General features: G+C 31.4%; 1 long non-coding RNA gene across 1 annotated transcript; it reads right to left on the reverse strand.

The window, feature by feature from the left end:
• Nucleotides 1–1,431: 1,431 nt before the first annotated feature.
• On the reverse strand, nucleotides 1,432–7,870 carry LOC148610737 (uncharacterized). The gene is made up of 3 exons (XR_015914613.1): nucleotides 7,802–7,870; nucleotides 4,411–4,509; nucleotides 1,432–1,540 (listed from the first exon to the last, which is right to left on the reverse strand). It is a non-coding gene; the product is annotated as an uncharacterized LOC148610737 (long non-coding RNA).
• Nucleotides 7,871–11,510: the final 3,640 nt, after the last annotated feature.

The raw sequence follows: 11,510 nt of genomic DNA on the forward strand, positions 1-11,510 counted from the left end.
TGTAGTATGCATAAACCTGCTAAGTCGCCATCAAAATCATTCGGATACTGACATTATCAACGACGGCGACAACAGCTGTCGTAGCAAATTTTAAATGCATCATAAATGTTTTTATTTTTATTCTTTTCAATTATTCATGTCAAATTCTTGTTTGAACAATTTATGAAAATTTTGATAAGATTTCACGTTTCGAAAGATTAACCTCCGAGTCCTTGTCCACTAGACATGCCCCATTTTCAACAAAACATAAAGTTGCTTGTTTATTATTCTCTTTGGCTGCAACATGCAAAGGTGTCCTTTCCTTTGAAAATTTACACAATATTAATTTTATAGTAAAACTTTATATTTTGACTTGTAACACTAGCGAAATAAAATGCAATATCACTCAGTCAACGTTTGATATTTGTTCACCTAAAGCACATATATCTATGACTATCGAAATGAAAGCCCGAGATTTTCTGAAGAGCATTCCAGAATCATAGAACTTTTGAAAATATTCAAAATGCAGCACGAAATTTTTACTTTTTGCATTTACTGGGTCTTTTACTGATTTTTTGAATGTCCAGAGCATTTGTCGCTCGCACATTTTTATTTAAGGTATAGTCATGAAAACACCCCCCCCCAAAAAAAAAAAACAAAAACAAAAACAAAAACAAAAACAAAAACAAAAAAAAACCTCATCTTTCTGCACTTGTTATTTTGTTTAAAATGAATTCCATTGTTTTAAAAACAATTGATTAATTTGCCTTTTAACGCAATTAGGATTTGTACCTATGTGCTATGTTTAATTCTGACATAGGTGATAAAATAAATTGTGTTGTTAAATCCATTGACTGAACACAGCTTCAAAATTGCCGTTAAAGCCATTTAAATAAAGGGAAAATTTGATAGCCGAGTGTATCAAATAGAAAAAAATATCTGTTCTGGAATAGCCTTGTTAAGGCATGTTTTCTAATACTTTTGATATCTTAATATAAAAGATAGAATAGAAACTAAAGTAACCATTGCACTTTTGTCATTTTTCCTACATTTGTTTGTGCAAAAGAAAACCGTTGTCAGTGCATATGCATTATTGCCAATATATTTTCATAGACCCGTTCGGTATACTGTGTTACAATATTGAACTACGTTACAGTCGATTTTCTTTCATTTTTTTAGTTGGTTCCTTTCTTGCACGACACAATTCGGTGGTTTACTTAATTTTGGTTCAATCTGTTCCTTATCAAAATATCCATTTAAACATAAACATTGCTTTTTTTGTATAAAAGATGTAGACTAAAGGTAGAAATTTACAACTTATACACGGTTAAGATGTTCCAGTGAAGCAACTGCTGACGTACGATCATGAAAACGGTTGCATTTATTCAAATCCATTTTTTACCGACTATTAAGATAGGAATTACATTTCATAGGAAAACATACATACCAAATAATTCTTCATATGTATCTGGTCTTTGCACTGTAGTACTATTTTGTCAAAAGACTCATTTTAACAATGGGCTGCAATATGTAGTAAGGTGTTCCCTTCAGGTAGATTCAACTATAAGTAAGAATAAGTATATATTAAAGTAGTACTACCTTCTTTGGTATTCATTTGTTTCATTAGACGGGTTTTTCAGCGTGTTTTGAAGTTTGACATATTTCATTCAAGCATATCAATCATATAGCATTTGACTTTGTGTAGAAAAATGTTTTTCTTTCTTGTTCTTTTTGTCTTATCATAATTGGATGAACTGATATAAAGTTTCGACCTGACTGGTCAGAAAAGATGTATTTCACGTTTTATATGAAGTTGACGTTTTCCACATTAATTTGGTTATCGCGTTTAAGGGAAAAGTAAACTCTCCCCATAAGGAGCACCTGATGTCACTCATATTTTTTTGTGGGTGTGTTTATATTGCAAGTGCTATTTGTCTGACCATATTCAGAATGTGAAGGTAAAATATAGAACTTAGAGTTTTACTTTTTCAACCTTAATTAAATATACTTTGCATCATAATAAGGTTTTGTAACAATTTTTTACTGTTTCATGATAGAATTTTGTCACTAGCTTGACAAAAACCTTCCTCTTCTTAAAAGAGTAATCAAGGGAATCAAATTTTAGCGGAAATCAAAAGAATGTATTCTAGGGACACAGAAAACAGACAAACACAATGGAGAACATAAAGTAACTAAAAAATACATACAATGTAACAAAGGTAAATGAGCAACTCGGACTCGACTAAACACTGCGAGCATGGACCATGTAAACCGGTAAGTTAACCGTCCTCTGTTTTCTAAAAAAACACCAGCTGAGCTGCTCATAAAAACGTCAAGTTCAGAGTAGATGAAATAGGAAAGGAAAACTATGACACGTTGAACAAATCAGTTTTCATGATGCAGATGGACAAACCATACAGATCCACGAATTCATAATGACGACCATAAAACTTCTGTAGTGATGACTTCAATCTTGTAGCAACATAACTCTGTTCTAAAAGCCTAATTGTGTGAAATCTAGCGCGATTCAAAAAGTCTGCGTAGTTACGGCAAGCTCTGGTTTAACGTATTAGTTATTATATGAAAACTCAATACGCAGGTGCTGAAAGGATGTTGCCAAAGATGATAGGAAAGTTAACAATTCTGAATAAAAAGTCATCACATTTATCGTAACGTTTGGTCAATAGTTTTCCTTTACAAATGCTATCTAAATGTAGGTCAAAATATGAGGCTGACTCCACAGTGTCTGTGGTATCCTTTATCTCAAATTCCTTGGGGTAGATGCCAGGCTTGAAATCCCAGAAACTAGAATTGTTGAAAGATAAGGCGTCATGTATTTAGCGAAAATTGAAAATAAAGAATCTAGATAAACGATATTCTTTCGTTCGGATCAGATCAGCTATAAAGTCAGCCTCATAAGAGTGAAGGAACAGGTCAGCAAGAAGAGGAGCACAATTTGTTCCCATTTGAATGTCGATCCTTTGTTGAAAAACTAGTATGAACTCTTAAACGATTCAGATTTCGGGAGACAAATATAATTGCAAGTTATATTAAACGTAAAACTGACTAAATAATTTGAACATATGGTCAATTCAGAATTAAAGTGCTCCTTTATACAGTAAAATGTTAATGTTGGAAGAATATTCAAAATTTTAAGAAAATCATTTCGATATTTCGTATAATAGGGTAATCAAGGGAACCAAGATCCTAGCGGAAATCAACAGAATGTAATCCAGGGACAAAATCCAGATGGGGAAAACAGACACACATAACAAAGAACAAAACTTGAAAAATGGAGGGGTGTACCCCGGGGTAGACGTAAGAGAAAAAAAAAACATGACGTTGAAAAAATCGGTTCTCATGGTACAGATGAATACAACGTAACGATCCACTAGTTCATGATTGCGAACATAAACCTCTGTAGTAATAATTTTGTCGCGTAAACATACAATTATTAAGACTTTTAAACCTTTTGATCATTTGATGCTTCATTAGACAATAAAAGGAACATAACTGAAAGATGATTTTGGACATATGCTAGTTGTAGTGCTGTTTTTCCCTGTAGTAGAATGTAAAACATTGTTAATATTATAAAACCAAAACATAACGAAACGTTGTTGAAGTTTTGTCAAATTGAAATATTCGTATCAATATATACATATTACAAGTATTGCCAAATACACCTACACAGATGTGACAAGCTAGAGTACTTGTCGTATATCAATGACGTTCCCAAGAATAAAGAATGATTTATATTAAATATCCGTATTTGTACCACTTGAAATATTAAGAATGCAATGATAGTATATCTAATTAGACCTTGAAGTACATGTACAATAACATCGGGGTATTCATTAAGGTGGTAACATTCTTAATGGCGATTTACAGCATTAAAATAGACTATCTTTTATAATTATCCTTACATTATCACTTATGCTCCCTTCTAATTTATCTGAAATACCAAGAGCATCGCGGTTTGAACAAAAAAAATCTTGAAATGGTCCTTCTTAATGACATGTATGTTTAGTAAAACGAGGAGCATACGCAATAAGACCATTTTCTATTGACATAAAACTATCTGCAGATAAACTCTGGAACCCTCGAAAAAGAATCCTTAGATTTTCATAATATTGCCTATGAAAGAGAAATAAAGGGAACTAAGATTCTGGCAAAAATCAAAAGAATGTAATCCAGGCGTGGAAACAAAGAACAATAAAAAACCAACACAAAATATGCATACAAAGAAACGAAAATTAATGAGCAACTCGGACTCCACTAAACACTGGGAGCATGAACCGGTAGCACCGGTAGGGTAAGCGTCCTCTGCTTTTCTAGAAACAACCTCCGAGCAAATTAGATAAGTTCAATGCAAACCGAACTTTATCAAAAGTAAAAGATTAAAAATGTGTTGTATAGTATTAATACATATACCAGTTTATTCTTTGTATTTGGTTTGGCACCTTTTTCCAGCAAAAAGGAAGTAATACGTTCATGTCCATGCCTTGCAGCAAGATGTAATGGAGTGTGTCCCTGAAATAAATTAACGATCAATGTGTGCATAATTTGCGTACCCGATGTAATATATTATTCCTAACGCATTCTTGTGGCACAAATTCGAATATACATAAAATGATTCAAGCATAAAAGTACCCAAATAATTACATCTCTTTTCGACTTCAATTTCTTGTTTTGCAAACTATGATGCCATTATTATAAGATTTAAATAACTATGATATTCGTACCAGGAGACATTGGAAGTTCGTATCTGCTCCATTATTAACTAATTTTGTCGCATCAGAAGGATTGCGTCGGGTCTTCTTTTAACCCCAGGAAAATAAACTGTCAACCGTACTTTCAGGTGATAAATATTTATTTCAATTGTGTCATCATTTGAAAACTGAATAGGGAATTTTCTAAGAACTAACAAATTGCTTAAAAAAAAAAAACAAAAATACTTAACTATGGTTCATATAGTAGAAGCCTACAAAAGTTCGGTTGAATTTTTATTTATTTTAGAGTAATCAAGGGAACCAAGGTTATAGCAGTAATCAAAATAATGTAATCGTTTTGAATAGACAAAAAGGAGATAAATTACCGTTATTTTTACGAACTAATACTGAAAGCTACAAGTATTTTACCAGTCTTAAAATAATTTGAATTATTGTCATATAACAAGTGTTATAGAGAACTTCAATATCAACTAGAAGAAATCGAAATGCCAGTCTGTATAGGATTACTTATTGATTCCAACTTTGCCTATTTGCCTTGTTTTATATACATACACTATGTTGATTCAAAATTGCAATAAATATAGATTATAAACGCGTTTTCCACATTGATCCGTGTATCAACATGTGACCGCCATCTCAAGGACGAGAATACTGCCATAGGGCGGAGATGGGTTGAAGGTCATCGTCCACATGACGATATGGACCATTGCAATAGCATTATACCCCGTATTACACAATAAGATAATTAAACAAAACTGAAAATCACTCTTTTAAGTCATATTCGAACATAATTGCTCAATTTACGAACATATCATTTAATTAAAAGTTGCTTTCTTTTCCAAAGACGTTTGTATTGACGATGATTATGTTGTCACTGTGACGAAAAAATAGTCAATCATGAGCATGTGGCTAATGTTGGATTGCAACTTCCTGCGGTTTCAAAGGTACAAAAACTTCCACATCATTTTCAAAAATGTGAAAAGTGCAATAGTAATTGTTAATTTTGTCTATTCAGCAAAACAATCGATAGTGAAATTAACAATATTGAATCGGAAATGAATGGCAATTACATAATTTTAAACTTGTCAAATTTTAGGTAATTACTACAGCATACTTAATACGCAAAGTCTATAGTAAGACGGCATATTGCATATAGTACTATAACATAAAAAATATTATGCAAGTTTAGCAGAAAAATAAAACTATGATAGTGTAGCACTGACCTCTTCTCATATGTTTTCAATTAATTTCAAATAAGATATGCAGCTGCATAAAAGAATTACAAGAATAAATCCAATGGAAAAAAAAAACAAACCCACAAGACAAAAAGTTAATTAAAAAAAAGGCTTTAAAGAGCTTGAATCCAGTTCCAGGCTTAATAAACCGCATTCTATTTTGTGGACATGCCTTACGTCGATAACGCCCATACCCTAAAAGCAAATATATCAATTTCTACTGAATTCTGTCCACTACTTTCTGAGAAGACGTGTTTTGCTAAGTAATTTCATTATTATAGCAAAAACAAAATTATTATTAAAGGGCAATTACTCCAAAATGGATTAACAGATTTTCACGAAAATTAAACCGCAGATAGATCTCATCATGCAAAACACTTTTATTTTATGTCAGAATTTGGCTTAATGCATTCTGATCACTGTGAAGTCAGACTTATATTTATACCTTGATTTAGAAATCGATTCGATGGTAAAGGAAAACTGTTGCTCATTTGCTTTTGTTACTTTGTAGGAATGATTTTAGTTAATTTATGTTCTGTGTTGTGTATGTCTGCTTTCCATATCTGTTCTTTGTTCCTGGATTACACTCTTTCGATTAGCGCTATAACCGTGGTTACCTTGATTACTGTTATCATAGGGAGAACTGTTCAACGTGTCATGGAATTAGATTATTGTTGCTAGATTAATACCGGATTATACTCAATTACACATCCCGCTGCTGACACTTAAGTATTTTTGCCGATATTACATTCAACACGAGTACATCAGACCAAGTCATAATCATGCATTAATGAGGCCCATATTATTTGGATAATTCTCTCTATAATAACGTATGTCAATCACAGCGAACGTCATTTAATTGCGAACCAATCCTAACAATACTACAATCATTTTATAATTAATTATGAATTTGAATACTTTAACAGGATTCCAATCTTCTTTCATCCAAATCAATCATTTCAACCATGAAAACCCTAATTGAAGTTACTGTTTGAACACTATACCAGTCGTTTATTCTGGTTCTCTAATACTGCATAAAAGCTGAAGGAAAGGGAATTAAAACGTCGCAAAAAAAAATGTAAAGCACCAGTAATATCAACTCCAAAGAAAACCGGGAGTGAGAGCAGGTGCCCTGAAAGAGTAAACATGTCCTGCGGCACCCGCCATTGTGTAATTGAGTATAATCCGGTATTAATCTAGCAACAATAATCTAATTCCATCACAAGTTAAAAAAATAATTCAAATTAAAATGTTAATGTTTTAACATTTTAATTTGAATTAATTGTTTATAAGAAAGTAACTTGTAACCATATATTCAAGTTAATTCAAGCATAATTTAGGCAATCCGACTGAATTTAAGAGACTAATACTGCAGACAAAATACTAAACATGTAATTGTTACATTCAATGAAATAAACAATCATTCAATCGGACTCATGTTTTTTTTTTTTTTTTTTTGCTTTGTTTTGTTTTTGTTTTCCGCACTTACTCCTTATTTAACAGCATATTTTTAATGTGTTTCACTCTGTTCTTATCCTGAATATTCAGGAAATATTGATATTTAAAAAAACTTAATTATTGTCACATTATTTAACGAAATCATCGATTACTTATTTCCTTCACAATAATTGGCAAACGTTGTATTTATTTTTAAACGAGATATCAATCTTTCTACAAAATATTACACAAAATCCAGAAAACCTTATGCATGATAGGAATTTTTTTAAGTATCAAGCAAACACCTTCACATAAAAAAGTAATAAGGACAAAATTGAAAATATTATTTTAGAACTATGGTAGGGGATATTAATTTCAATTATTGGAATAATGCTTAAAATACAAAGAAAAAATACAAACCTGTTCGCAATATTTTTCATCTTACTGGTTAATTCATTATTGCCATTCCATGTCCAAACTGTGCCTTCCGAACATTGCAATTAAGTACTTGGTATTTTAAAGCGATGATTATATCATAATGATAGGTATATTTTTGTGCCAGCTACATGTAGGACAAAGGGGACATTTAATCAACTGTTTTAATAATAAAGTATCGGTAACGGTTCAAGGTGTTCCTTATTAGAGGTAACATGAACCACGAGCAGTGAACAATTATAACTTCTAAACAAAATTTGTGTCATATATCATTTTAAATTGTTCAATATCATCAGTTTTGCTTTACAACTATAAAAAAGTATTAGTATACGATCCTTATATATATCTAAATACAAAAATCAGTGTTCATTTTAAAAAAAAATTTACAACTCCAGCACGCTGATAATGAAATTTCTCAAATTTCGAGAAATACATTTTCAAAGTTTTAATAATGTTGTGTGAAATTTCCATAATCAACCTGCTATCGTTGTAGATTCCATAAATATCTTTGTTCTTATTTTATAGATTTTTCAATTTTCTCGAGTTTTATTTGATAATAATAGAGTTAGTTCCAATCCGAGTTATCCTTTAACTAACTTGCTTTTACAACGATGCTGAACCTTATCGATTTTGTTGTTGTTTTTATTTTTTTTTATTTATCTATTTATTTATTTATTTATTTATTTATTTATTTTTGCTTTCTTTCAAGACTGTTAGGTGCACCTGGTCCATGCTCTCCGTGTTTATTTAATGCACTATTGAGCCTGACTATTATGAATGAAAACATTGTTTACTTTATTCTTGATTGCACTCTCCGCATTGCAGTAGTGTTTTATTTTGATGCTATATAAATCATTGAGATAAAATTTTAATTTTGCTGCACATTTACTGATTAACTTTTCTTTCCATTGTTGACTTCATTTATCTAAATAAATTATCATTACTGCTTATAGTGGATTATAATTGGAAATTCTTTATTACGCAATGGTATATTGCTACATGTATTACTGTTATACGATCATTTATCCATACCAAATGCTGCGTCATGCAGTACGACGATTTTACTTCATGTTGAGAACATTAAAAATCAATGTAAAAAACTCCGGCTTTGCAGATAATTGAATACGTACGTGGAGCATATATATATTGCCTAGTGAAATTAAATGTATACTTGTAAATTTTCAAATAAATATCACAAATTTACAGACACAGACTTTGGAATTCAATATTTGGTTAAGATACAGATTTAAGAATTTAAAAGCCGCATTATCCAGGTTTTGGCTTCAAACGCTTAATACAATTGTAATCGCAAGCGAGAATAGATGTATAGCACGATGTATAATTTTGCTTATATATTGAAATGTCAGATTTATAATGATGTATTCCGTTAAATAAAAATGTTCAAAAGCATATAAAGATAATACTTTGAAAAAATGTTCGGAAATTTTACGAGCAGGATTTGTTCCCATTACCTTAATTATTCACTGTGATGTCTATGAAAAAAATGTTGTACACATGTAAATAAATCAGTGACACATGCATCAAAACTGATAACTTTCATAGATTTCTGAAAAAAAGATTGGGAAACTTATAAAACGACAGAAGAAACGTCGGTTTCAAGTTAAACGAAATAAAAGTCAAGCAGTAATAAAATTCAAGTCAAGTTTAGAAATGTAGGCTAGATAAAATGTCAAAACAAAAATAAGTCATACAAAAACAAAAACAAAACAAACAAACAAACAATCAATCAAACAAACAAAAACAAACAAACAAACAAAAACCTAACCACAAATAAAACAAGGTAACTTACAACAAATATGAACACCAGAATAAAACATAAGTAAAATAGAAACATATTTTATTAAGTTTGTCACGTTTGTCATTTTTTAGTTGCTTTGTTCTGATTAATTTTGATGAAATTTTTAAAATCGATCTCCAAATCCATGCTATATTTTTCGTCTTACTGTTTTCATATATAACTTGCAAGAATGATTCAATTTCGGACATATCGATCCTCTAATTCACAAGATAGTGTTCTTTTTTTACGAAACAATCATCATGTAATAATTTGGGCAATACCGATTTTTGTTTGAAATTAACGTCATGTGAACGTTATCTCGTATTATTTTGTATCCATAATTACTGACTGACTAAAAATGACTTTTAGGAAATAATTATAACGAAACGCCAATTTCAATCAAATATTTCAATGTCGTTTGAAAATGCAGAGAACGCTAATGCTAATTCTTTATTGCAACTCTTCAAAACGTTTTACTTCTACACTCACAGCTGTTAGAGAGGGTCTCCAGTCATACTGCAACACTCGATACTCCATTATTGGTATTAATTCAATGTGGATCCTAAAAAATTCGAAAGATCTTTTGGAGACCCTCAATTCAAGATTAATGTCGGAATATAATAGCATTCAAACCTATGATTTTTCAACACTTTATACTTTTATTCCCCATACTCATTTAAAATCAAGATTCATAAAAAATTATACATCGTTGTTTCTCAAAACAAAATATGACACGCCTAGATGCGAACATATAAATCTCGGTAGAGATTCCTCATACATTGGGCTCCTCTACTTGCTGACTTATTCCTTCACTCTTATTAGGCTGACTCTCTAGCTGAACATCGTTTAGCTTGATCCTTTAATTTCAGTTTCCGCTATATAGATGATGTATTATCGTTAAACAATCCTTGTTACCTAAATTTGATATATACCTTGAGATAAAGGATACTACAGATACTGTGAAGTCAGCCTCATATCTCGACCTACTCTGAGGATAGTAAAGAAAAAGTATTGAGCAAACTTTGCGACAAACGTGATGACTTTCCATTCAGAATAGTCAACGTTCTGTGGCAACATCCCTTCAGCACTTGCGTATGGACTTTTCATATCACAGCTCATACGTTATTTAAGAGCTTGCTGTAAATACGCAGACTTTTTGTATCGCGCTGGACTTCTTACAATTAAGCTTCTGCAACAGGGGTATGTTGCTACAAGGTTGAAGTCTTCACTGCAGAAGTTTTATCGTCGTTATAATGAACTGGTGAATTGTCCGAGTGTATCCATCTGCACCATGAAAACTGTCAAAGTTTCCCTTTCTTCTTTTGTCTCTCCCGGACTGCACTTTTTAAGAGCAGCTCGCTGGGTGTTACTAGAAAAGCACTGAATGCTTACCCTACCGATGCACCTGGTACATGCTCCCAGGTTTTAGTGGACCCGAGTTACTCATTTACTTTTGTTAATTTTTATGTATTAATTAGTTACTTTATGTTCTTAGTTGTGTTTGTCTGTTTTCCATGTCTTGTCTTTGTCCCTGAATTACATTATTTTGATTACCGCTATAACCTTGGTTTACTCTTTTGAATGTTTTAATCACATAATACTTCTTTTACCTAAAGTGTATTTAGAGGAATAACACCATGTGAGTAGTTTGTACCTATATAAAAATGTTATGATATGTGTAAAAAGATTAGAATTACTATCCGACTATATTTTATGATATAGTTAATATTTACAGTTTAAAAGAAATTAAAAAAATGTAGTGACAAGTTAGCATGACTCTTTAATGTAGATTTGATAAGTTTTTCATTTTATTTCCTATGTCAGCCTGTTTAGGTAAGTAAACGGTATCAGATTATTCAACACGTTTTAAAAACGTGAACAATATCATTCCTTTTA

This window comes from Perna viridis, chromosome 8 (genome assembly GCF_037379345.1).
Source record: "Perna viridis isolate PV_CMFRI_1.1 ecotype Kerala chromosome 8, ASM3737934v1, whole genome shotgun sequence".
Classification (NCBI taxonomy): Eukaryota; Metazoa; Mollusca; class Bivalvia; order Mytilida; family Mytilidae; genus Perna; species Perna viridis.